The sequence below is a fragment of the Pinus tabuliformis genome, chromosome 1_2, assembly GCF_031772625.1.
Source record: "Pinus tabuliformis cultivar Carrire ecotype Pingquan chromosome 1_2, CPIR1, whole genome shotgun sequence".
Lineage (NCBI taxonomy): Eukaryota > Viridiplantae > Streptophyta > Pinopsida > Pinales > Pinaceae > Pinus > Pinus tabuliformis.
The window spans coordinates 465,387,246-465,412,181 of record NC_142298.1 but is presented as its reverse complement, the minus strand read 5'-3'; positions in this window follow the sequence as shown (position 1 = coordinate 465,412,181).

Here is a 24,936-nt window from a genome sequence, read left to right as displayed (position 1 = left end):
TTCATTCACCGGTCACATCACCATGGTCTCGCCATACCATCCATAATTGGGGTAATGCTACCGATCCATCGCATCAGTGTTGCCATATGTTCAAGAGAAGTCGTTCAGAAAGAGTCAACCGTGTCCCATCCATTGCCATACATTATCCTTCATCCTTTCATGACCGCCACCTTGAATTATATGTCACAGATCATTTTCACCTCCATCAAAATCATTAGCTTCATTCCGTGTCACTGATGTGGGATTCATTAAGGCCCTCCTTTGATGGATCGCTTCTTGTCGACATCAGCTCATTATCTAAGAAGTTGATATAGGAACAACCCCTCCAGTACTTTGAAGCTTGCATGCCTCAATGGCAAGTTTCTCACTTCCGGCGATAGGTATACATCAATGACCTTCGACCGAAAGATTTTGCGTGGTGTTCGACGCCAAGTCCTTTATTCACACCACGTGAATTGTACTGCAGTACCTTGAGGGTCATTGTCATTATTGGTGATTCCTCTCGCGCTTGTTAACGGTTTACATCATTGACCGGTAATCAAGCGATGTCTTTCCATGTTCGACTTCAAAAAAATTCTCACATGGATCGACTTGTACTTAGAGTGAAGATCGAATGAGTTTGAAGACCCCAGATCTAGTTTCATCGATCTGGGCTGCGATATATATTCAGGAAAGGTAAAGACATTTGACATGTACATCATTGCAGCAGATGATCATCCTACTCAAAGGATGATAATTTCATCAAAATTATCGGTCTACCATCAGACGATTGTCTGTTCTATGTACAGAAAAATGAATTTATAAAGCTGAGCATGGGAATGCCCGCCTCAGCTAGATCATGAAAGCAGTATGAAAAATAATGTATTGTATTGTATCTTATTAATGGTGTCCTCCCAGCATTGGATGAACTTCGGATCCTCCTGATAAAGCATTTCACCCGATAAACGGCCTCATACTTTAGGGGGCAACTGTTATAGACATTTTTGTGCCTTACAACATTGAGCATGAAATGTCCATAATCTAAGGTATCCAAAGTCCCTAAGCATGTTGTTCCTACCCCTAGAGGAACAAGGCCAAAAGACCACAGCAATTCACAGAAGTTCTCCACCAGAAAACTGCTCAAAACAAGTCAAAACAGGATCATTTCAGTGGCTCCACTGGCTGTCTGCGCTGAATGTCAAAGGCTCCACTGGGTACCTGCGCTAAATGTCAAAGCCAACACTGGCTACCTGCGCTGAGTGAGAGTGGACATGTGGCAAGCTCATTTCTCAAGGTGTCAAAACCCAGGAAGCTTCCAAAATGACACTTGCCTCAGGGAATTCGACTGGTGATGAGTAAGAGGTTCCAAATCTCCAAGTGGAAGCAAGAACCTCCAAGTGGAATCAAGAACTGAAAGAGGGAGAGGACACTAGTCAGATCTCAAGCTGACTCATCCTCTCTCCAAAAAACTATATATGGATCTCTCCTCCATGAGATCCGGGAGGCTGGAATTTTGTTATTGCAAAGAATTGTTGTTGGTTTGAGACTAGAGCTATTGGGTGATTTTCTTTCAAGGAGGTGAAGAGGAGATTCTTTTTGCTGGGAAGGTGATGCTGGATTGGGCCTCACTTGGTTGTATCTCTTCCTGAACTTTACTTCTTCATCAATAAAGCCATTTGAGTTTCTTCTATATGCATGTATATCAATGATGTTTTGTTGTACTTGCATATTTAGTTTATTCTAATCCTAAACTAGTTATGAATGTATGCTTCTTGTAGTTTCCCTCTCTTGTCATTTTGCAGGAACTTGGTGTAGGTGGGCCAGTGAAGGAACAAGCAGCGGGAAACAAGCAGAAGGGAGTGAGATCGGATCTACAAACTAGCGGAAGACATCGGTTGGTTACATCCTTCTCCTCTATTTACATTTCGTAAAGAAGAATACTTAGATAGTTTTGTCTTGTTTGTTGCTGAGGTACTATCACTCCTTAGAGTGGGATAGGGGCATTCCATATTGGATACTTTTCCCAACAACACCTAACCTCAAGTCAATCTTGTAGAAGGCTACTACTTTCCTCAACCGATCAAAAATATGATCAATTTGTGGGAATGGGTAACTATTATTTATGCTCGTCTTGTTTAATCGCTAGTAATCAATGTATAATCTAAGGGTCTCATCCTTCTTATTTTGTTGGGTCCCTATAATACTAGTGATTACCCCATTACTATTGTAGTTATACCCCTTATTAATATTGTTGTGCCCCTATTTCCCCATATTGTTATTACTGTGCCCCATAGAATCCCTCTATTGTTATTTTTGTGGCTTTATATTATTATTGTTAGGTCAGTTGGATTATATTGTGACTCCTTAGACTCCTATATATAGAAAGGAGGTTTTGTCATTTGAATCATCCAAGAATTATTCATCTATGTAATGTAAAGGAGGTTTCCCCCTCGAAGAGGCTGAATTCTAAGGTGTTGATCCATCTTTTCTATCTTTTCTTGAGCTGGTTTCATAACATTTTGTATCAGAGCTTTGGATTCTAGGGTTTCGCTGCTCCAAACAGGTTATCATGGAATTTTCACTATAAATTTTTTTCTGTGATGTTTCAGAAGTTTAAAAAAAAACCCATTTGAAAAGAAATCATGTTGAACCTCGGATACGAATTTCAAAGGTTTTCGCACTATATTTGTGGAGGTATGATCTGCGGAAGTTGGTCTGTTTGCAAACTCCTGAATTACATTCCAAACAGGAGACCCGGGGAAAATCGTCATAACTTTCTCTCTGGGGATCGGACTGAAATTTTGTAAGAAGTTATAGAAAGAGGACGGACTCTAGTTTCTTGTATGCATTGTTTAGATCCAAAGGTCAAAATAGTGACTCGTGCCACGTCGTACAAGTTCGCTCTATTGAACTAGTCTATAATCAAGTCACTGTGGGAGATTTCACATAACTCTTCCGTGGAGAATCCAATTTGGGTCAGACTTGTGGAATTGGAAAGAGGACACAAAGGGATACTGCAGATCACAAATTTAGAACTAGATGATCGAAAAGTACAGAGATACATCAGAGACAATATCGATATCCTACAAAGTGAAAAAAGGTGTGTAGATTTTCTTAAATTTTTGCTTAAGATTAGTTTGAAAATTATTTTGAAGGAATTACTATCGATAACTGATGCCCTGAGGAAATAAAATGCAAACAAATAGTAAGGAACATGAAAGATCTAGCATGAATCATGAAGAAGAGGAAGAAATTCTACATGATATATGAAAATTACAAGAACAAGTGCAACAAATTTCATGCTCACAAAAGATAACAGAAGCTAAGATAAATGACATGGAATCTAAGATAAAGGGCGTGGAAGCTAAGATGGGTGATTAGAAGACAGATTTGAAGATAGACATGGAAGAATTGAAGATAGATTTCAACACAAACTTGAAGACATGCATGACAGATATGAAGACAGATTTGACAAATTTTCTACAAGAAATACTTACTAATGGTGAAAAGGTAGTAAAGGAAACTCATGATGCGAACAAAAGAAATGTTAATCATGATATCATAGACTCTAATATTGGATCGAAGACCCACCATATTCCAAAAATTGATATGAGTAAGTTTGATGGCAAGGATCCTGCAACATGGATATTACAGATGGAGCAATTTTTCGATCTCAATAATGTGAAAAACACACAAAAGGTATGTATGGCAACTTTATATTTGGAACCAAATCAGTTTGTAAGGTATCAATGGATTTGTTCTCATAAACAATTTATCACTTGGGAAATTTTTTCGGAAGAATTGATAGTAGATTATGAGGATACAAAAAGAAACATTTTTTTTAGCCAATTGATAAGTCTCAAACAAAAGGGTTCAATAATGGAGCACATTGAGGAGTTCCAAAAATTGAACATAAGGGTAAAAGATATTCCAGAGGAGCATAGGATTGATGTGTTCATAGGGTCTTTAAAGGATAATATCCAACATGATGTTCACCTTTGGGAACCTAATTCATTAGAGAAGGCATTCGGGTTAGAAAGAAAAATGGAAAGCAAAATTATGGCAACCAGGAAGCATACCACTCACAACTATAAAGATGGAAGTGTTGTTGCCCCTAGTCTTCCACAACCTATAAGGTTGACACCACAACAATTGGAAGAAAAAAGAGCAAAAGGGCTTTGCTACAATTGTGATAGCAAATACACTAAAGGTCATAAGTGTGATGAGAAGAAATTATTCTACATAGATTGTGAAGAGGAAGAAGAAAAGGAGCAAGAAAGGTCAAAGAAAGAGGATATACTCAAAGAACAAAGCCTAGATGAAGAACAAATAAATTCGACCATATCTTGTAATGCATTAGCGGGAATTACCATTCCTCAAACCATCAAGATAGATTGACAAATAAAGAAGAAAAAGGTAATAGTGTTGATTGATTCAGGAAGCACCCACAATTTTACTCATTGTAGGGTAGCAAAAGAATTGAATTGCTTCCTATATCCAACACCAGAGTGTCAAGTGATGATTGCAAATGGAGGAACAATAAATTGCTCTGGAAAGTGCCATAATATCAAGCTATCCACGGGAGAATATGTATTGACTAGCCCAATGCTTTCCATTCCAATGGGAGGTGCTGATGCTGTATTAGGAGTCCAATGGCTACAATCCTTGGGTACAATAGCTTTTAATTTTCAAGAACTTTTCATCAAATTTTCTGCGGAAGGAAGTTGAATTAAGGGGTATTGCAGGGAAACCAGGAAAGATAATCAGCTCTAATGGTATGACAAAGCTTCTAAAAATGGAGCAAAGAGGTGTAATTGCACAATTATGTTCGCTAGATGTTTCCACATCGGAATCATCTATTTCTCCAAATCTCCAAAAAGTCTTGGACAATGATTCCAACGTATTTGAGACTCCCAAAGGTCTCCCACCTATGTGTGATCATGATCATGCTATTCATCTGATTCCAAGAAGTGTTCCTCCAAACATCAGGCCGTATAGATATCCCTATGTCTAAAAGAGTGAATTGAATGTATGGTTGTCGAAATTCTAGAGGCTGGTATAATCCAACCGAGTCAAAGTTCTTTCTCTACTCTAGTAGTATTGGTGCACAAGAAGGATGGATCATGGCGCATGTGTTCGGATTATAGGGAGCTCAACAAGCTCACTATTAAAGATAAGTTCCCCATTCTTGTCATTGATGAATTACTGGATGAATTGCATGGATCAATTTACTTCACCAAGTTGGATCTTCGTTCAGTATATCATCAAATCAGAATGAAGATTGAAGACATTCCGAAAACAGCATTTAGAACTCATGAGGGTCATTATGAATTTATGGTCATGCCTTTTGGCCTTACCAATGCACCTTCAACATTTCAAGGTTTGATGAATTCAATTTTGAAACCATTCCTTAGAAAATTTGTGTTAGTATTTTTTGATGATATACTAATCTATAGCAAGTCTTGGAAGGATCATGTTGAACATGTTGACAGGGTGCTACAACTATTGAAGGAGAAACAATTATATGCAAAAATATCCAAATGTTTCTTTGGAGTCCAGGAGGTGGAATATTTGGGTCATATTGTATCTCATGTAGGAGTTAAGGTAGACCCTAGCAAAATTAAAGCCATTAAGGTATGGAAAATCCCCACATCCATAAATCATCTGCAAGGATTTCTTGGGTTGACAGGGTATTATCGCAAGTTTGTTAAGAATTATGGGAGAATAGCAGCACCTCTAACAACATTATTGAAGAAATATGCATTTTATGGACTCCAAAAGCAACAAAGGCCTTTGAACATCTTAAAGAGGAAATGTGCCAAGCAACAATCTTAGCTACACCCGACTTCACAAAAACCTTTATTGTGGAATGTGATGCTTCAGGAAATGGAATTGGTGTTGTTCTAATGCATGTTGAAAGACCCATTGCTTTTGAAAGTCGTCCAATCGAGGTAAAGTTTTTAAGCAAAGCTATTTATGAGAAGGAAATGTTGGAAATACTCCATGCACTTAAGAAATGGCGACCCTACCTAATGGGAAGACAATTCAAGGTAAAAATGGATCATGATAGCCTTAAATACTTTTTAGAGCAAAGATTATCCTCTGAAGAGCAACAAAAGTGGGTCACAAAGATGTTGGGTTATGACTTTGAAATCATCTACAAAAAAAGGAAGCAAAATGTGGTGGCAGATGCACTCTCAAGAAAGGATGAGGATGTGGAAGCATTGTTATGCGCCATTTATATTATCCAACCAGATTAGATAAACAAAGCAAGGGAGGAATGGAAGAATGACGAAGAAGTGTGGGCACTTATTCGAAAGCTACAACAAGATTCCAGTACGTCTGATACATTTAGCTGGAAAAATGATTCGTTATGGTACAAAGATTGCTTATACCTCTGTAAGAATTCCCAGCTAAAACAAAAGATTCTTATGGAATTGCACACTTCTCCCTTAGGAGGGCACTCAGGATTTCTAAAAACTTACCACAGGGTTAAGAAGGAATTTTTTTGGGATGGCCTTAAATCAGATATTCAAAAGTTTTTGGCGAAATGTTTGGTTTGCCAACAAAATAAAGGGGAAACAATTAAGACACTGGGTCTATTACAACCTTTATCCATTCCAAGCCAACGTTGGGAGGAGGTTTCAATGGATTTTATCACAGGTTTACCCAAGTCTGAGGGAAAGAGTGTCATCATGGTGGTAGTTGACAGACTTACCAAGTATGCACACTTTTGTGCATTATCACATGCATTTAAAGCCAGTATAGTTTCTACTGCATTTATGGAAACAATTCAAAAGCTACATGGAAACCCAAAGATTATTGTAAGTGACAGAGATCCCATTTTCACTGGAAATTTTTGGACAGAATTATTTTCTTGTCTTGGTACTCAGTTAGCTCATATCTCATCTTATCATCCTCAATCTGATGGGCAAACTAAGATAGTAAACAAATTTTTGGAAGGATATCTTCGTTGCTTTGTATCTGATAAACAGATACAATGGGTCAAATGGTTGCCTTTGGCTAAATGGTGGTGTAGCACTTCCTTCCATACAACAACAAAAATGACCCCATTTATGGCACTTTATGGGTATCAACCACCATCCATCACATCATATTTAAGAGAAAATTCTAAGGTTTAGGCAGTGGAACATCATATCGAACATCAACAACAAGTCCTCCAACTCTTAAAGCATAACCTCATGTTGGCACATAATAGAATGAAACAACAGGCAAATCAACATCGCAGTGAAAGAAGTTTTGATGTAGGTGATTGGGTATTCCTATGGCTACAACCATATAAGAAAATGTCCCTCAAACAAGCTAAGAAGGATAATAAATTATCACCAAAGTATTATGGTCCATACAAGGTGTTGCAAAAGATTGGTACTATGGCATACAAATTGGAGCTTCCTGTAGTTCTCGATTGCACCCAATTTTCCATGTTTCATGTCTAAAGAAGGTTATAGGCGACAAGCTCCCAGTTAAAAAAATATTGCCAGAACTTGACAAGGAAGGAAAAATTATATTGGAACCGGAAGCAGTCATAGAAACAAGAACTCGACAGTTATGAAATCGATAACTTTCAGAGTATCTTATCAAGTGGAAGAACTTATCCACTGAAGATTCCACATGGGAGGATGAGAATTTTATGCAGAAGTATCTAGAACTACTCAAGCATTGAGAACAACACTTTTTGAAGGCGAGGGGCATGTTGGGTCCCTATAATACTAGTGATTACCCCATTACTATTGTAGTTATACCCCTTATTAATATTGTTGTTCCCCTATTTCCCCCATATTGTTATTACTGTGCCCCATAGAATCCCTCTATTATTATTTTTGTGGCTTTATATTATTATTGTTAGGTCGGCTAGATTATATTGTGACTCCTTAGACTCCTATATATAGAAAGGAGGTTTTGTCATTTGAATCATCCAAGAATTGTTCATCTATGTAATGTAAAGGAGATTGCCCCCTCGAAGAGGCTAAATTCTAAGGCGTTGATCGACCTTTTCTATCTTTTCTTGAGCTGGTTTCATAACATATTTACACTGGTTATTTGGGCTCCCCATGGTGACACACTTGGCCTTATATAGCCCTTGTCCAACATCTTCTTTAGATGCAATTTTAGCTCAACCAACTCAGGGGTACTCATCTTGTATGGTTCCTTCGATGATGGTTTTTCTCCAGGTACCAAATCAATAGAGAAATCTCTCTCTATGAGGAGGTAATATATGAAACTCCACTGAAAAGACATCTGCATATAGCTGTAGAACTGGGTACCTTTTCAGCAGTTCACTTTCCTCATTCTAAGTATCACTAATAGCCTTCTCATCACTTAATATTTTCACTCTAAAAAACATGCATCCTGTTCTATTCTTGTGATTGGCTTGCATATCCATGATCAACCTCACTAAAATAGGCTTTATCCTTTCTCCTTTAGAATTCACTTTTTTGTTCATAGCAGTCCACTTTGGTCCTATGTAAGTACAACCAATCAATGCCTAAAAATTGTTGACTTAGGTTCAAAGTGTGTTGCACACCAACAAAACCCTCAACCACTGGCACTCTCAGCAATGACCTACAAGCATATCATAGTATCACCCGAAGTGATTATGGGATGTTGCAGAACTAGGTTTTTGCAACCTGAGGGATATCACGCTACGACAATGTTGTATTATTTTTATGCTTTAATTCTTATAAACAAATTCACATTAATAAACAAGTTTACACTTATACTTTACTTTGCAAAGATACAATCATCAATTAAGCATAACATAAACATTCATAAATTGTAAAGTACTCAGATAAAGTGTAGATAATAAGAAAAAAAAAACTCAGACACATATTTTACCATGGTTCATCCCAATGTTGAACTACATCCAGAAGAATCGTTTCTTATAATATGGGATTTTGTACAACAAATAGTTCTTCCCTATGCACACAGCTACAGGTGTCTGCGCACTCAGCTACAGATGGTTTGTGCACTCCGCTATAGACCTAGGACTCCATGCACACAACTATGTCAGAGCCTCACTTGTCCTCCAAAATATAGACCCTAACAGTATCACATAAACATAAATCTGATCTAGTACGAAATTTAATGCCTTCCTTCTTTATTATTCATCCCTATATATACTATTACATGAGGGATTTTCATCATTACATTACCATGGACCCGATACCATGGTTTCCAAAATACAAGGGGCTATGGCCCAAAACCAACAAATTTACAATATTTTAATTCTTTTACAAAAAGGAAGAGGCTTCACCATGAAGCCCCGATGCTGCGTGGTGACTTTTTTGCACGGTCTTCATCTTGCTCCGCTGCTCTACTGCATAGTTCACTTCATACTTTGTGGCATCCTTTTTACTGTGAGCTTCCATAAAACTTGGATTTCTTCCCAAAATCAGCCCAAAATCTAGCCAAGTTTGGCTGCACCCAACATGTCGCCAACACCCACATGTGACTCATCTGAAGTCACTCAACTTCTATGCCTCAAATCTTTGTTGCTATGCTCATGTAGACCTAATTATACTGCTAAAGTATTTTTGCTACCTATTTCTCCTCTCAACACAATTCTTGTAGTAGTGCCTCTATTGTTGGTTCAAAAATATTTTGCAGCATTTATTTCTCCCTCTGTCATAGATCCTTGATCCTATCATCTACTTCTTACAAAAGCTAGAGGGCCTCATCCTTCCATGATTGAGTCCTCTCTGTCAATATCTTCTCTTTCCTTCAAATGTCTTTAATCTACTTTTGAAGAGTTTGTCCTTTAGTGATTCTGGCGAGCCTCTCTGAGACTGGTAAGGTTTCCACAGCTATCATAAATTTCTTCAAACTGATTCTGCTTCATTTATAGCTCCTCTTAAATCCTCTGAATGTTTGGATCTTCCTGCATTGAGGTCAAAATCTGCATAGTTTCATCTAGTAGTTTGCCACAATTTGCTACTGTGTTGGAGATGTCTTTTCAGTGCATATTTTAGATATGTTTCACTTTTCTCACATGCTTCTATTGGTGTGAATGGATACATCCTCATTTGCAGCTTAGTAATGATCACTTCATACTCGAACTTCATTTCCGTGAGCTTATTATTTGAATCCCTTATTTCCAGGCCAAGCTTTGTGACATTCTCTGCTGATGACTCTTCTTTGCAAACCTTTACGTCTGGAATTGTACTACAGGTTTTTGTGATGAATTCATCTAGCTTATATTGTTTCTTGGATGCTCCATCCATTTCCCTAATCAACTAATGAAGCTCCTGTTTCAACAAATCTCTTTCCTTCTCCACCTGAATATTTAACAGTGAAGCGCGCTATTCTGGCTCCTACAGTTCAGCTGTTATACCTTGGTGGAACTCGTGCAATCTCTGGGTTGGTAGTGCGGTGATGTTGAAATTAACATGGTCACACCCTTTTCCTCGCTCTCCATCTTAAATTGATTTAAACTGTAATGCTCCAGTTGGCATCTGGATAATCCTTAATCCAAATGTTGTTTCTATCCATTGCTCTGGCTATAGTTGTTAACACGTGTGTTCCAGTTGTCTGGATTTCTATGGTAGTGCCTTTAACTCTATAATACCTTGTTGAACATATGCTAAGAGCACTCTATAATGATTTTCAATCATGTCCCATGTTTCTTCTCTTACTTCCTAGACTTTGTCTCCAATTTCGTTGATTTCCCCATCAATAAGGACAAGTGGTATTGGACTCTTCTATTTGTCCACCTTCTGCTTCTTCCCTGCACACATCATAGGAACTGTACGTATTTGCTTATTGATTATGAATGATAATTCCTCTATTCAATCTTCTTCCATGAGAGGCCCCTGGGTACCCTGTTCCTGCTCTAGCTCTATCTCTTTTGCATCTTTTCCTTTGGCCTTTCCACTTGGACCCATATCCTGTGCGGTGTCCTTCTCTGCTCCAATGTCTTCTATGTTTGGGGTCATCCACTATGCTGACCAGTGCTGTATTATCCCAGGAAGGTCATATTCAGTGACCAAATATGGAAGAGTATGCCATATCTCCATTGGATCCTTCCGATCCTTTACATATACCCTATGAAAGTCTGCCTTAAACTCTGCTATATTGTGATACTAATCATACAAACTTGGTGGCAGCCTGGGATGCTAGTTCATAACCATGTGCAAGTCTATGTCCAATAGTATAAAGAAGATCATGTTCTCTTATGTGCACAATGGCTCTTTGGTATGCTATATTGAGGCATACCGTGTGGCTTCGCATATATCTACTTCAACTGGAGTAAATTGTGGGTCCTTCGACTCCTTCCATGCTAACAACACGATGATCAAGATCAACCATGCATAGTGAAATGTATTACCCTCTTCTTGTGCTTCCTGTAAGTCCAAAAATTCCCTGCATAAATACTTGACTTAGCTGAACTGAACCCCAGTGTTGCACTGACGGCTAAGGAAACCACAATAACGGGGACTTTGTTTGCTCTACACTTCCTCAATATTTTTTTGACTAAGATGTGTGCGACGAAGAACATGCCTTGTTCCCTGATGGAGTTAATATCATAACCTCATGAATTTTTAATGAGCTTGTACTTGTCCTTCATGGTTTGTTCTACTGCCTTGTCTTGGTTTTTGCCGAAGAACTCTTTGGCAGGGTCCTTTCCTTGGTAGGGAAATATAGTAATCCATTGTATCAACATTTCATCGATTGGGATCCTCTTCCCCAACCAGAGGTATCCGTCATGCACAAATACTAGTAACTATCAGATACAATCTATGTTAGAAGTCCTTCTATCGAAGTGTGGCATGTTTAACATGTTTAGAAAACCTAATCTCTGCAATCCCTTAGCCAAATGGTGTGGGCCCCACCTTGTAACTCTACTCTCCGGATAATATACCTATTGTAGCTACTTTCTTGGCATGAACTACAGATACTTACTTTAGTCATTGAAGTTCCAATCGTCCATTTTCAACTGCAGAAATTTTCCCAATAATTCTCCTTCAAATGGCACTTTTTCTTGTAGCAGCAGTGTCAAAGTGTTGAATTTCATGTCTTTGGGATCTTTAACTAATTTGGCATCCAGTTTACTTGGTGGTAGCAAAATGGAATTTTTATGCCCTCTATCTCCATCTAGTACATTTTGGCTTCCTCCTCAGTGTCATGGATTGGTTCTGGTTCTTTCTGCTACACTAGTTTCTTCACCTTCGATGCAGGTTTCTTATCCTCCTTAGTCTTTGTCTACTTCTCTTTTTCGACCTTATTTCTCAGGGATGTCCTTAGCTCGACTCTAGGTGATTTAGTTGGTCTCTTTTTTTGTCTTCCTTGTGGCTTCTCTTCTGTGATTACTTTCTTTTGAGGTGACATTGTGTGCGTTGGGGCCACAGGTACACTTGACGCTGTAGATTTATCAATCTAGGCTTCCATGATGCCTACTAGCCCTTTCTCTACAAACTCTCTAGCAATCTCTTCAAAACTTCTCTTAGACATACAACAACACACTTAGTCACAATTTCCCAAACTGAGTTATTTAGATAGAAAAGTGTAAAATGTGGAGTGGGACATGGCTTTTATAGAAAATTTGAATTTTGAACTGCATGATTAGCTTAGATATTTCTCATTCAATGCAGATATGGCACTAGATCTGACTAGATGTGCTTCATAAATGCGTTTCTCCCGCGCCTTTTAATGGAAAGTTAATATTAACGACAAATTTTTCCTTCCAATGATCATATTTCCCGTGAACTTCAATGAACCTTCCCTTGTGGCACAACAATCTTTCCTTCATTATGGTTCTTTCAGACTTTGACATACCCTTGAATATGGCATAGTAATATTCCTTTGGCGAGGTTCTTTTCTGCAGAGTAGTTTATAGTCCAGTGCCCACTTTCAACTGCAGGTGGCACTAAGACACTTCTCCATTCGTCCTTTAGCATGAAGCTCTGGGGATAGAGTTTTCCCTATATACCTCCAATCTGCTACCAATCACTTTTCTGGGAATGAACTAACCATTTAAATTCATGAGCTGAACCACACTACCATCAGAGATGTTCTTGATGATATATGGTCCTAACCAATGTATTTTAAATTTTCATGGGAAATTCATGATTTTTATATCATATAAAAGTACAAGATCTCCTTCCTGGAATGTCTTCTGCTTGATGTTCCTATCATGCCAGGATTTCTCCCTTAATTTTTGTACTTGTTGATGAAATCTTGCTATAAACTTGTCTTCTTCCAAAGCAAGTAATTATGGCATCATTTCCTCCATTATATCAGAGTCTACCATGTCTGTGAAGCTTGTGATTCTTAAACTTGGCACAATGTACTCCATAGGTGTTACAGGGAAAAGTGTCTATTTAGAATTGCTCTATCCCACTAAGGTGTGACAGCTGCCTTAGAAACAAACAGAGAAAAGCTACTTTTGTTTTTCCTTTATGAATTATAGATAGAGAGGAACAAAAAGACCAACCTCTGTCTTGCGCTAATCTCTTGATTCGATCCCTCTCTTCTTTGATAGTCTTCAGCTACCTGCTCCCTTGCACGCCCAACTTCACAAAGTACCTGTAAGATCACAGAAGCATAACACTATACAAAGACATGGATCTATAATCATAAACAATCTAGGATCAGATGTAAATTGACCATACAAATGTAACAAGCATCAATGATACAAAAGCATGGAGGAAAAGTCAAATAGCTTTTATTGATAAACAAGAAAAGAGCCAGGAGGAGTTACAACCAGTTGTTCTGACCCAGCATCAACCTCCCAGCAAAGAAGCCCCTCTTCACCTCAAACAAAGCTTAGATCACCCAACAATATGATGTTTGTCTCAAGAAACCAACAACAATTCCTTACAATATGCAAAATTCCAGCCTCTGGATCTCTGGGATGAGGGATCCATGTATAGATATCTGTAAGGGGGATGAGTCAGCTTGTGATTTGATTAGTGTCTTCTCTCTGATAGTTGTTACTTCCACTTGGAGACTGATCGCCTCTTACTCATCCTTGGTTGAATTCATTGAGGCAAGTGTCACAGGAGAAGATTCTAGAAGCTTCCATTGCCTATCCACCTCGCGGAGTGACACTGCCATTTGTCATTTCTCACCCATCGCACCCCACACAAGTGACTTTTGAAATGCAACGCACCCTCACAGTGTATTTGGGTGAGATGCAATGCACTTAGCCAGTGGAACAGCTGCAATGATCCTGTTTTGACCAATTTTGAGCAGTTTCTCATGGAGAACTTCTGGGAGAAGCTGTAATCTGTTGAGCTTGTTCCTTTAGGGGTTAGAACAACACTTTTAGGGACTTAGGAGCCCTTGGTTTATGGACATTTCATGTTTGGGGTTGTAGGGACCAAGAATGTCTATAACAGTGGCCCCCTAAAGTATGAGGCCGTTAATCTTTTGGTGTCGGGTGAAATTCTTTATTATGAGGATCCGAAGTTCTTTCAATGTTGGGAGGAGACCTGTAATAAGATACAATACAATACATTATCTTCATACTATTTTCATGATCTAGCTGAGGCGGGAATTCCCATTCTCAGCTTTATAAATTCATTTTCATGTACATAGGACAGACAATCGTCTGAGTGTAAACTGATGATTCTGATAGAGCCATCATCCTTTTGAGTGGATGATTATCTGTGCCATAATGATGTACATTTAGTGTCTTTATTTCCCTAAATATATATCGCAGCCTGGATGGATGAAACTAGATCCGGGGTCTTAAATCTCGTCCGATCTTCACTCAAAGTACAAGTCGATCCATGTGAGAAATGTTCTGAAGTCGAACATGGAAAGACATCGCTTGATTACCAGTCAATGATGTAAACTGTTAACAAGCGCGAGAGGAATCACCAATAATGATAATGACCCTCAAGGTACTATAGTACAATTCACGTGGTGTGAATAAAGGACTTGGCGTCGAACACCACGCAAAATCTCTCGGTCGAAGGCCATCGATGTAAACCTGTCGCCAGAAGTGAGAAACTTGCCATTGAGGCATGCAAGCTTCAAAGTACTGAATGGGGTGTTCCTAGATCAACTTCTTGGATAATGAGCTGATGTCGACAAGAAGTGATCCATCACAGGAGGGACTTAATGAATCCCAAATCAATGACACGGAACAGAGCAAATGATTTTAATGGAGGTGAAAACAATCTGGTGATATAAGGTTCATGGTGGCGGTCATGAAAGAATGGAGTATAATGTATGGTAGTGGGTGAGACACAGGTGAATTCTCTGAATTACTTCTCTTAAACATATCGGCGACACTGATGTGATGGATTGGTAGCATTAACCCCAAATGTGGATGGTATGGCGTGACCATGGTGATGCGGCCGGTGAATGAAACAACCCAACCCGACTCGGACATGGAGTGGAAGTGTCATGTTCAAGAGCGACTTGCTACCAACAAAGTTTCTTCAAGTTTTCTTCCCAATCTTCCCCAGTCATTGTTGACCAGTACCTCTTTATTTTTGTCAAGCTTCAGGAGGATAACATATGATTGTTCTATAATTTTCCCTTCGGGCAAACCCATCGCTATGTTTTAACGAGCCTAGCGATAGTGAAACTCGTTCTCGTCTATAGACAAGCTTGTCGCTATTAATATTTTTAACAAGTTTAACGACAAAGATAACTCGGTCCTTTTCAATTTTAGAGAGTCTAAAAAGGAACGTAAAGGTAACTCCAAAATTCCTTTTTCGTCATCTAATCCCTTAAGTCCGAAAAAGTATAAAACAATACAAAAGGGATGGATTTTCAATACTTTTAACGAGCCGAACAAAACAAGTGCTCGATCTTTTTGTGTAATAATCCCTCAAGTCAAAAAATATTAAAATCTAGAGGAGGGATAACACTTCCTGTCCTTTTAACGAGCTAGAGAGGCCAATGGCTCGACAATCTTTTCATATTTTACGAGTTAGTTGAAAAGGGCTTAAAGGAGACTCGTCTTTTGAGGAATGAGTGATAAAATGGGTAGTAGCTGATTCCAGGTAAGGGTTGGAATTTTCCAATCATGGCAGTGTCACAAGGATGGCTAGTGAAATCACTCTTCGTAGCTGTTCCTCAAAATGGGTAAACAATCAAATGGAGGTGAATGATCGGCCAATGAAAAAGTGGAGGTGACGGTGCAAACATGACCAAGGCTTTAACGACTGAAGTACTACATTCACGATGGTTATTTACCGAGGAATAGTTCATTTTTAACGAGCTTAAACGCGGGGGGAAGCATTTGCTCATGTCTTATGTTTATTTTTTAACGAGCTTGAACTATGTGCTAAAACTGCTCGATGCGGGTTTATTTTTGAGCTTGAACCTTGCGGTAACACTGATCGATCAATCCAGTCGTGTGATAAGAATGTCTCATATAAAAATGACAACTTTTAGATTTTTGCGCCGCATCCTTTCTTTATGCAAGTTAGGAAACAACCAATCCTACGAGTTTAAAGGGTTAGAGGTCCTAAAAATTTTAAAAAATAAATAGTCGCTCTTCGCTTTCACGCCAAAAGGTTTGCATGCCCCCAGGTATAAAACAGAGTTTCAAGGTTACCCCTTCTTTAGTCTGTTAAAACATTTGTTTTACCCAGAGAGGCCTACCTCTTACAGGTTACCCAAATATCATTCTATTCATAGCGCAAACAAAACACTTCTTCGGCGATGTCTACTGAAATAGACAAAGGTGAGTGAAGGAGGCTACTCCACTCACATAACTTTGACAAGAGAATCTTGTTCTAGAATAACCCCCTCTTCCAATCACGGACGGGAGTACAGACTAGTCATATTCTCTCGCGGAAACCTACCCTATACTCGAAGTTTTCCTGCCGAAGCAGACCAGGGTGCATGCCCCCTGGGATTCAGTCATGTCCCCCCGAATCACTCGCGCTCATCGGGTGGACGGACTGGAGATTGAGACATTTCTTGCGTGAAAAGACCATTCAGGGATGGTATATGACTATTTTCTCTGTGTGATCCGGGAAATGAAAGCTGGTCTACGAGCTTGACCACTCTTCCTTCGCGCGGAAAACACATCACTCTAAAGAGTGATGAGACAATGGCTCTCATGCAATAAATATAGTCTCGTCCAATGAGTAGATTGTAATCCAGGGGTCCTTGAACTACCATAATGTTCATGTGAACGGTTTTCCCTCTCAATGTTATGGGCACATTGGGAAGGATCCCTAACGGTCGACTGGTTCCTTTATCAAAACCTGTTAGATTTCTCATCTCAGGCAAAAGCGATGGCGAACCAAGCGCTTTCCAAGGAGTCGAGGAAAGGATACTCACAGAAGCCCCCTCATCTATGATGGTACCAGCCATAACCATTCTATATATTTGAACAATGATTCTGAATGGTACACTAGCTGGTAAACGGGGTCTGCCTAGTTGATTCTAGTCGAAGGAGACAACTAGGTTGCTTGGAGGCGGGACCGAATAGATGGCCGGGTACGACTCTGATGAACTTCCTTCCTGTGGTAAAGGAACGGGTAAATTGCCCCCATGTTTGTTGGAGTCTGTGCTTATGAAAATATTTTGGACGGTGTCATCCTTGTTCTCTTCAGTGACTGTATCATCTGAAGATGGAACCTCTGAAGGCAAGACTGGGTCAACTGCCGCCTCGACCTTTTTACTTTCGTCTGGTATGGATTCAGATGGTTTATCTTCAATGATAGATGCTTCAGCCGAACACCTGAGCGGGCCAGCCGGATTTTCAACTAGTGACGGATTCGGCAAGAGTTTTTTTATATCCAGGAAGAAGTCGTAACAGTGAAACCAGACGATCGTCCAAAACTCTTTTAGCCTCGTCTAAGAAGGGACAACGATGGACGACATGATCGCCTTCGCACAGTTTACAAGGAAATCTATATTTTTCTTTTTGTCCTGGGGCTTCACTTTCACTAGTTGACGGTGTGTTTTCAACATGATCATCAGAGGTTGACGACACCGGTTTGTGCAAACGAGGAGACCAGTCCGTTAAGATCCGAGGGATGCAAGGACAATCTCTGTGATAGTGGTCTCCTTTGCAAATGACACATGGCGATTTAGGCCTGGTCGGTGCGGTGTGTGGGTTTTCGCTAAACGACACTCGTTTGTCCCCATTTGCTTTTGGCTCCTTCTTCTTATTCTTCTCTTTCTTCTTCTTTTCCTTCTTCTCCTTAGGTACTTGAATTTTGGCTTTACCAGCCCCATCAAGCGAAGAGGAAGGAGGAGAGGAAGAATTTGAGGAAGTAGAAGGTTGGTGGGTAACTCTGGACTCGTCTAATTGCTGATTCGATTGTTCAGGAATTGTGCTGTTCTGAACGACAGAGGTTGAGAAGAGCCATACACGCAAACCAATTGTCAATCCTGGAAGCGACAATGTGGCCATATGGGGTGCACCAACATCTCCCCAAGAGGAGAAGGGACTAGGATTTCCTCCAAGGGGAATTCCTTGGTTGGTGGACTCCATTTTATCAACCCAAGATCAACGCAGGAAAGGGTAATGAATATTCCATTTAAAATAAATTTTAGATGCTTTGACACAACTTGTTTTTTCAGTTTTTAAGAGTCGAGAAAAAACAAAAGATGACTCTAGTCTCCTTCGATTTTTAATGAGCCTGAAGTGACAAGTGCTCAGATGGACCTTTTCCGTTAAAGAGTCTGAAAAGGAACGAAAGGGATTGCTCTGGAAATCTAGGTAGAGGGATTACCAAATCAATCGCAAAACTACAGAATAATTTTTATGGTACGGTAGTCAATCTTCCCGAATGCTGTGTTCAGTGCATTGAGATCGATAGGGCGGAAGACACGGCTTCCTATGGATAAAGGATTAAGCCTATTGGGGTCCCCCAAAATATACTCGACGGTATGTGGGAGCACAAGTCCGTACTGGCACTTATTGTCTCAAAGTGGAGGAATCACCCAACCATCAGTGAGAACAACAGTTACCAGGCTTTACGACACCGGAATACGTCTCTAGCCTAGACTTCTAAATGTTGTGCGTTAAGTTCCAAAGCGTTGTTAGATTAATTGAATTTATTTTAAGTTGATCTTGTTTATGAAGTTTTCCTTTCGGGTTCACCACGAGATGTAGATGTAATTCCTAAAATGCAATCTGAGATGATAAACAAACTTTTTATCTCCTTTATGCAATGAAAATCCTTGCTACTAGGGAAACGAAAGACAAAATCTTTTCACAAAGAGCAAAGAGCACACTCTAAATGCACTTTCCTAAATCAAGCCAATCAGACTGTTTATATGCAAATGCACATGCATGTATTTGTTTTCGACTTTCTTAGTATATGAATGCTAAAAAGAAAGTTGATGCAAAAATTTGAATTTCTTTTCATGCGACAAATATCAACAAGCTTCTTTCGAAATAGAAAAATGGAGACGATTACAACACCTTACGATTTTGAAATGAATACTTGTTCTTGACACTAGAAAATTACAAATTCAGACCAAAAGCAATAGTAACAGGATAATCGACCATCAACAACAATTAAACTTTTTCCTACGATTGAAATCGACACTTGCGACAGTTTCAAATCAAAGGGCGACAGTACGATTACGCTACTTTTGCAAAGGAGAACTATAAATGACTCAACAAACACACAAAAACATCTATAGTTCTTTTGTACAAAGGAGGCGGAATAACAGTAAGGAAAAGGGGTTTCAAACAGACATATACTGATCACAGGCAGCAAAATTCAAGAATAGAACTGGAAAGAATGAACCACAGAAGCCACAATTGCACAGATCTAGTCTGATCAGTGCAACTGTAACACAGATAATATGAAATGCAGCGCAGGTTGTCCACTCGGGAAGTGTGATGAAATTCAGAATCTCTGAATAGTACCTGCGCTGGGCCAGAAACGAGACTCTATTCGGATTCCAGGTCACAGTTTGCAGTTCAGTTCTCTGGTTTTGGCCGAGCAAAAAGCAATTAGTAATGCAACAATCAGGGGTAGATCTAAGGAGGATCTAAGAGCTATCACAAGGGCAATCAGATAGTTTGTGAATCAGTTGTTTAAATCATAAACAGATCCAGTAGATGGATTGAAGTAGCAGTTGTCTACTTTGCATTTGTTATGGCAAATGCAGTTCTAATGCTACTTGTAAGTTTATGAAACAAACAACAAAAAATGTTAAACAAACAAACTAATTAGCTCCCCAGCAGAGTCGCCATTTTGTTACAGGGAAAAGTGTCTATTTAGAACTGCTCTATCCCACTAAGGTGTGACAACTGCCTTAGAAACAAACAGAGAAAAACTACTTTTGTTTTTCCTTTATGAATTATAGATAGAGAGGAATAGAAAGACCAACCTCTATCTTGCACTAATCTCTTGATTTGATCCCTCTCTTCTTTGATAGTCTTTAGCTACCTGCTCCCTTGTACGCCCAGCTTCAAAAAGTACCTGTAAGATCACAGAAGAAGAACACTATACAAAGACATGGATCTATAATCATAAACAATCTAGGATCAGATGTAAATTGACCATACAAATGTAACAAGCATCAATGATACAAAAGCATGGAGGAAAAGTCAAATAGCTTTTATTGATAAACAAGAAAAGAGCCAGGAGGAGTTACAACTAGTTGTTCTGACCCAGCATCAACCTCCCAGCAAAGAAGCCCCTCTTCACCTCAAACAAAGCTTAGATCACCCAACAATCTGATGTTTGTCTCAAGAAACCAACAACAATTCCTTACAATATGCAAAATTCCAGCCTCTGGATCTCTAGGATGAGGGATCCATATATAGATATCTGTAAGGGGGATGAGTCAGCTTGTGATTTGATTAGTGTCTTCTCTCTGATAGTTGTTGCTTCCACTTGGAGACTGATGGCCTCTTACTCATCCTTGGTCGAATTCAGTTAGGCAAGTGTCACAGGAGAAGATTCTAGAAGTTTCCATTGCCTTTCCACCTTGCGGAGTGACACTACCATTCGTCATTTCTCGCCCAGCGCACCCCACACAAGGGACTTTTGAAATGCAATGCACCCTCACAGTGTATTTGGGTGAGATGCAACACACTTAGCCACTGGAGCAGCTGCAATGATCTTGTTTTTACCAATTCTGAGCAGTTTCTCATGGAGAACTTCTAGGAGAAGTTGTAATCTGTTGACCTTGTTCCTTTAGGGGTTAGAACAACACTTTTAGGGACTTAGGAGCCCTTGGTTTATGGACATTTCATGCTTGGGGTTGTAGGGCCCAAAAATGTCTATAACAATAAGCATGATTTCTTCTTGGCCATATTCCAACCTAAAGGGTGTCTTTCCTGTCAGTTTCTTGCATGTTGTCCTATATGCCCATAACAATGTTGGAGACCCTAGATCCCAGTCATTTATGTTCACATTGCACACTTTTGTGAGTGCATTCTCTTGAATCTTGTTGAGTGCTTCCATAATTTCGTTTATCTTTGGATGATAAGGAGTGCTCTTCTAGTGGTAAATTTGAAATTCTCCAGTTAATGCTTCAATGGTTTGCTTCATGAAATGTGACCCTTGATCAGTAATCAATATCTTTGGATACCCAACTCTGGACAAAATATACTCAAACATGAACTTTGCAGTGATTACTACAGTGCAATCCTTCACAGGCTGTGCTTCATCCCAACTAATCAGATAATTAGTCATAGTGATTATATACCTCACACCTTTCATTTTACTTGGTGGGTTGATCCATCCGACAAAATGAATAGCCCATTTGTCAAAAGAATGCAATGTTACTTGTGGTACTAGTGGCATTTCATCTCTTCTTGGAATTTTTCCTGTTCTTTGGCAGATGTCATAAGGTCAATAATATTCCTTTGCATCTTTGTGTAATGTAGGCCACCATACTTTTTCACTTAAAATTTTCTATGCAGTGGCTTTCCCTACGTAATGTCCACCAGCTGCCCCACTATGAGCTTCTGTCAAAATTATCTATCTTTCATGTTCAGGAACATACATGTGCAGTATTTCATCTCATCCTAATTTATACAAATATACTACTATAAGTGAAAACTCCACTGCCTTAACCACCTTCTCTTTCTTCTGTTGCGTAGTGTATTCTGAAGGGGCCATTCCTGCGGTTAATAACTGAATAATATCGACAAAGTGTTCATCTGCTACTTTTATCGAAAACAACTCTACATCAAAAATATTATCCTCTATATTTGTTGGTTCTTCTCCTGTTTATATCCTTGAAAAATGATTAGGTCCAACACTTAGTCTTCCTAGCTTAAAAATAACTTCAAAGTCATACTCTTGAAATAGTAATAGCCACCTGAAAATTTTTCCGCCTAAAACAGGCTTGTTTAACAATATTTTAGTGCAGAGTGATCTGTGAACATCTTGAAATGTGATCCCAACAAATAATGTTTGAACTTCTATAATGCATATACCATAGCTAGACCTTCCATTTTTGTAGTTGTATAGTTCTTCTATGCTTTAGACAATATCCTACTTGCAAAAGCTATGGGGTGATCTATTTCTCCTACACTAGGTTGTGCCAATACTACTACAAAATTTATGCATGAAGCATCCACATGAACATGAAATTCCTTATTCCATTCTGGGAAAACCAAGATAGGCGCAGTTACCATCTTTTCTTTTAGTGTGTCGAGGCTCTTTTGACACTCTTCATTCCATAAAAATGTTACATCTTTCTTCAGAAATTTTTCCATCGGAGCAACGATCTCCGCATATCATTTGATAAACTTTCTATAATATCTTGTATGTCCCAATGTGGTGTGAAGCTACCTAATTGTCTTTGGTGGGGGTAAATTCACAATTATAGAAATCTCTGTAGAATCACCATCAATCCTTTCTTGAAAACAATGTGTCCTAGCAATATACCAAAATGTACATAGAATATACACTTCCTGATATTTAGAGAAATCTGATACTACCTGCATGTGTTGAGCATCATCCTTAAGCTTGCAACATGTTTCTTCAATAACCCAAAAGGCATCACTGTATACTGATATGATCCCCATTCTATAGTGAAGGTGGTCTTATGTTGATCCTCTAGTGCAATTCTAATATGGTGGTATCCTGAAAATGCATTTGTAAATGAATAAGCTTCCTGACCTCCTACATTTTCCAATACTTCATCAGTGAAGGTGTAGGGAATGGATCATGTAGACATGCATCATTTAACTTCCTTAAATCAACACAAATCCTAATTTCGCCCCTTGTTTTCTTTTCTTGTACTACCATAGGAGTTACCAACTCCGATTCTTCCACAGGTTCAATGATTCCAGCTGGTATCATTTTGTCAAGTTGCTTCTTCACTTTTTCTTTGTATTTTGGATTTAGTCTATAAGGCCTTTGCTTAACTCGCTTCGCATGAAGTTTCAAAGGAATCTTCATAACTCCCAAGTCTCCTACTATTCCTTTCATATATGATAACTTAGTGGGGAATAACTCCTGGCATTCATGCAAATGTTCTGCCACTTTTCTAACTGTTTATTTGTCCCAGTAATCTCCTCTAATTGAACACTTTGGCTCATCCTCTGACCCTATATTCACCTCCTTTATATTTAATGTATTTTTTATATCAGGCACTTCTATCTCAGGTCCATTCACTTCATGGTAAACTTCAGATTCTCCTATGTGAATATTGTGAGGGTCTTCATCTTCTTCTACAACAATGTTGTAGCATTCTAGTACATTCTGTAGCTGCACAACCCAATAAGGCTACCAAGTGAGTGGAATTCCATTCTCAAAAATATTCTTTGTAACTATCTGAAGGGATGACTTGATGTATGGAAAATCATCTTCAAAGCTAAATGCTAATATAAACCCATCAACCATATTTGTCCAGCTCACAGTACCATGTTGAATTTCTATTTCCAAATACCAGTTTTGAGGAATTGTCTCCAATGTATGGGTGAACCGATGCACCCATTCTTCTCATGCAATCTCTTTCCAAGATGTCATGCAAAGTGGGATCTTCTCTTTAGGATCAGTTTGACCATCATATTTATCTATCAATTTAATGTCTACCTGAACAAACCTTACCCATATCAACCTTCGATATTCTTTCCAAGTTCCTATATTCTTCTTCTGTGTACCCCCAATTCTAGCAGGAGTGGCTCTTAGGGCTATTTCCATGGCTAATAATCTTTCACATTCTGGTACTTGTTCTTCATATTCTTCAAGAAAATTATTTATATCACCCAAACCATCATAGTGAGGAAAATTACATACCTAAGAGGTTATACATTGAAGTGATTTAGTAATTCTTGCACATCATCTTGTAGACAGTTCATGTAACTTGCTTTGCCAATTTTCTAATTCTTCTTCTGAATCTGAAGCATATGAGTTATTATTCTCCCAACTCAACTTTCCATCTACAGTGGGGTTAATCGATTCTTCTTCTTTGGTTGTCACTTGATAGATGTTATCTATATCAAATGAGTTATATTTCTCTTTAACTGGCTCAATATACCTTGCTCCTTCTAATGGATCCAAGGGAATGATCACTCTCATATTGTTGCTTTCAAATATCAATTTCCTCTTCTTCAAGTTTATTATAGCCATGTTAGTAAATTCCCTATCCAACCCAAGTAATGCAAGATAGGGGTTACTGTCATCCACAATTTCTATTACCTCAAAATCTGTAGTAGTGCACACCCCTTCAATGTCCAATGTAATGCTTGATAATATTCCTAGAGGAACGATCTACTGTTGATTCACCATTCTAAACTGAATAGGTGACCATTACAACTTCAGATTATCCATTAATTCCCATGCTTTCTTCATGAAGAAATTAGATTTAGATCCCAGATCTAAAATAAATTGGTCCATATCATATTCTCTTATTTTTGCACAAAGCCTCATTTCCTTTCTAGTTCTCTTTTGTCTATATAGATTATTTACTTTGTGCATTTCACTCAATAGTACGTCCTTAGATGTGCAACAGTCTATCAATTCCTACAGTCCTTCTACACCTTTATGATTTCTTAAAAACTTGATACAAGTTTGTAGGAATGGTTTTAAAATACCT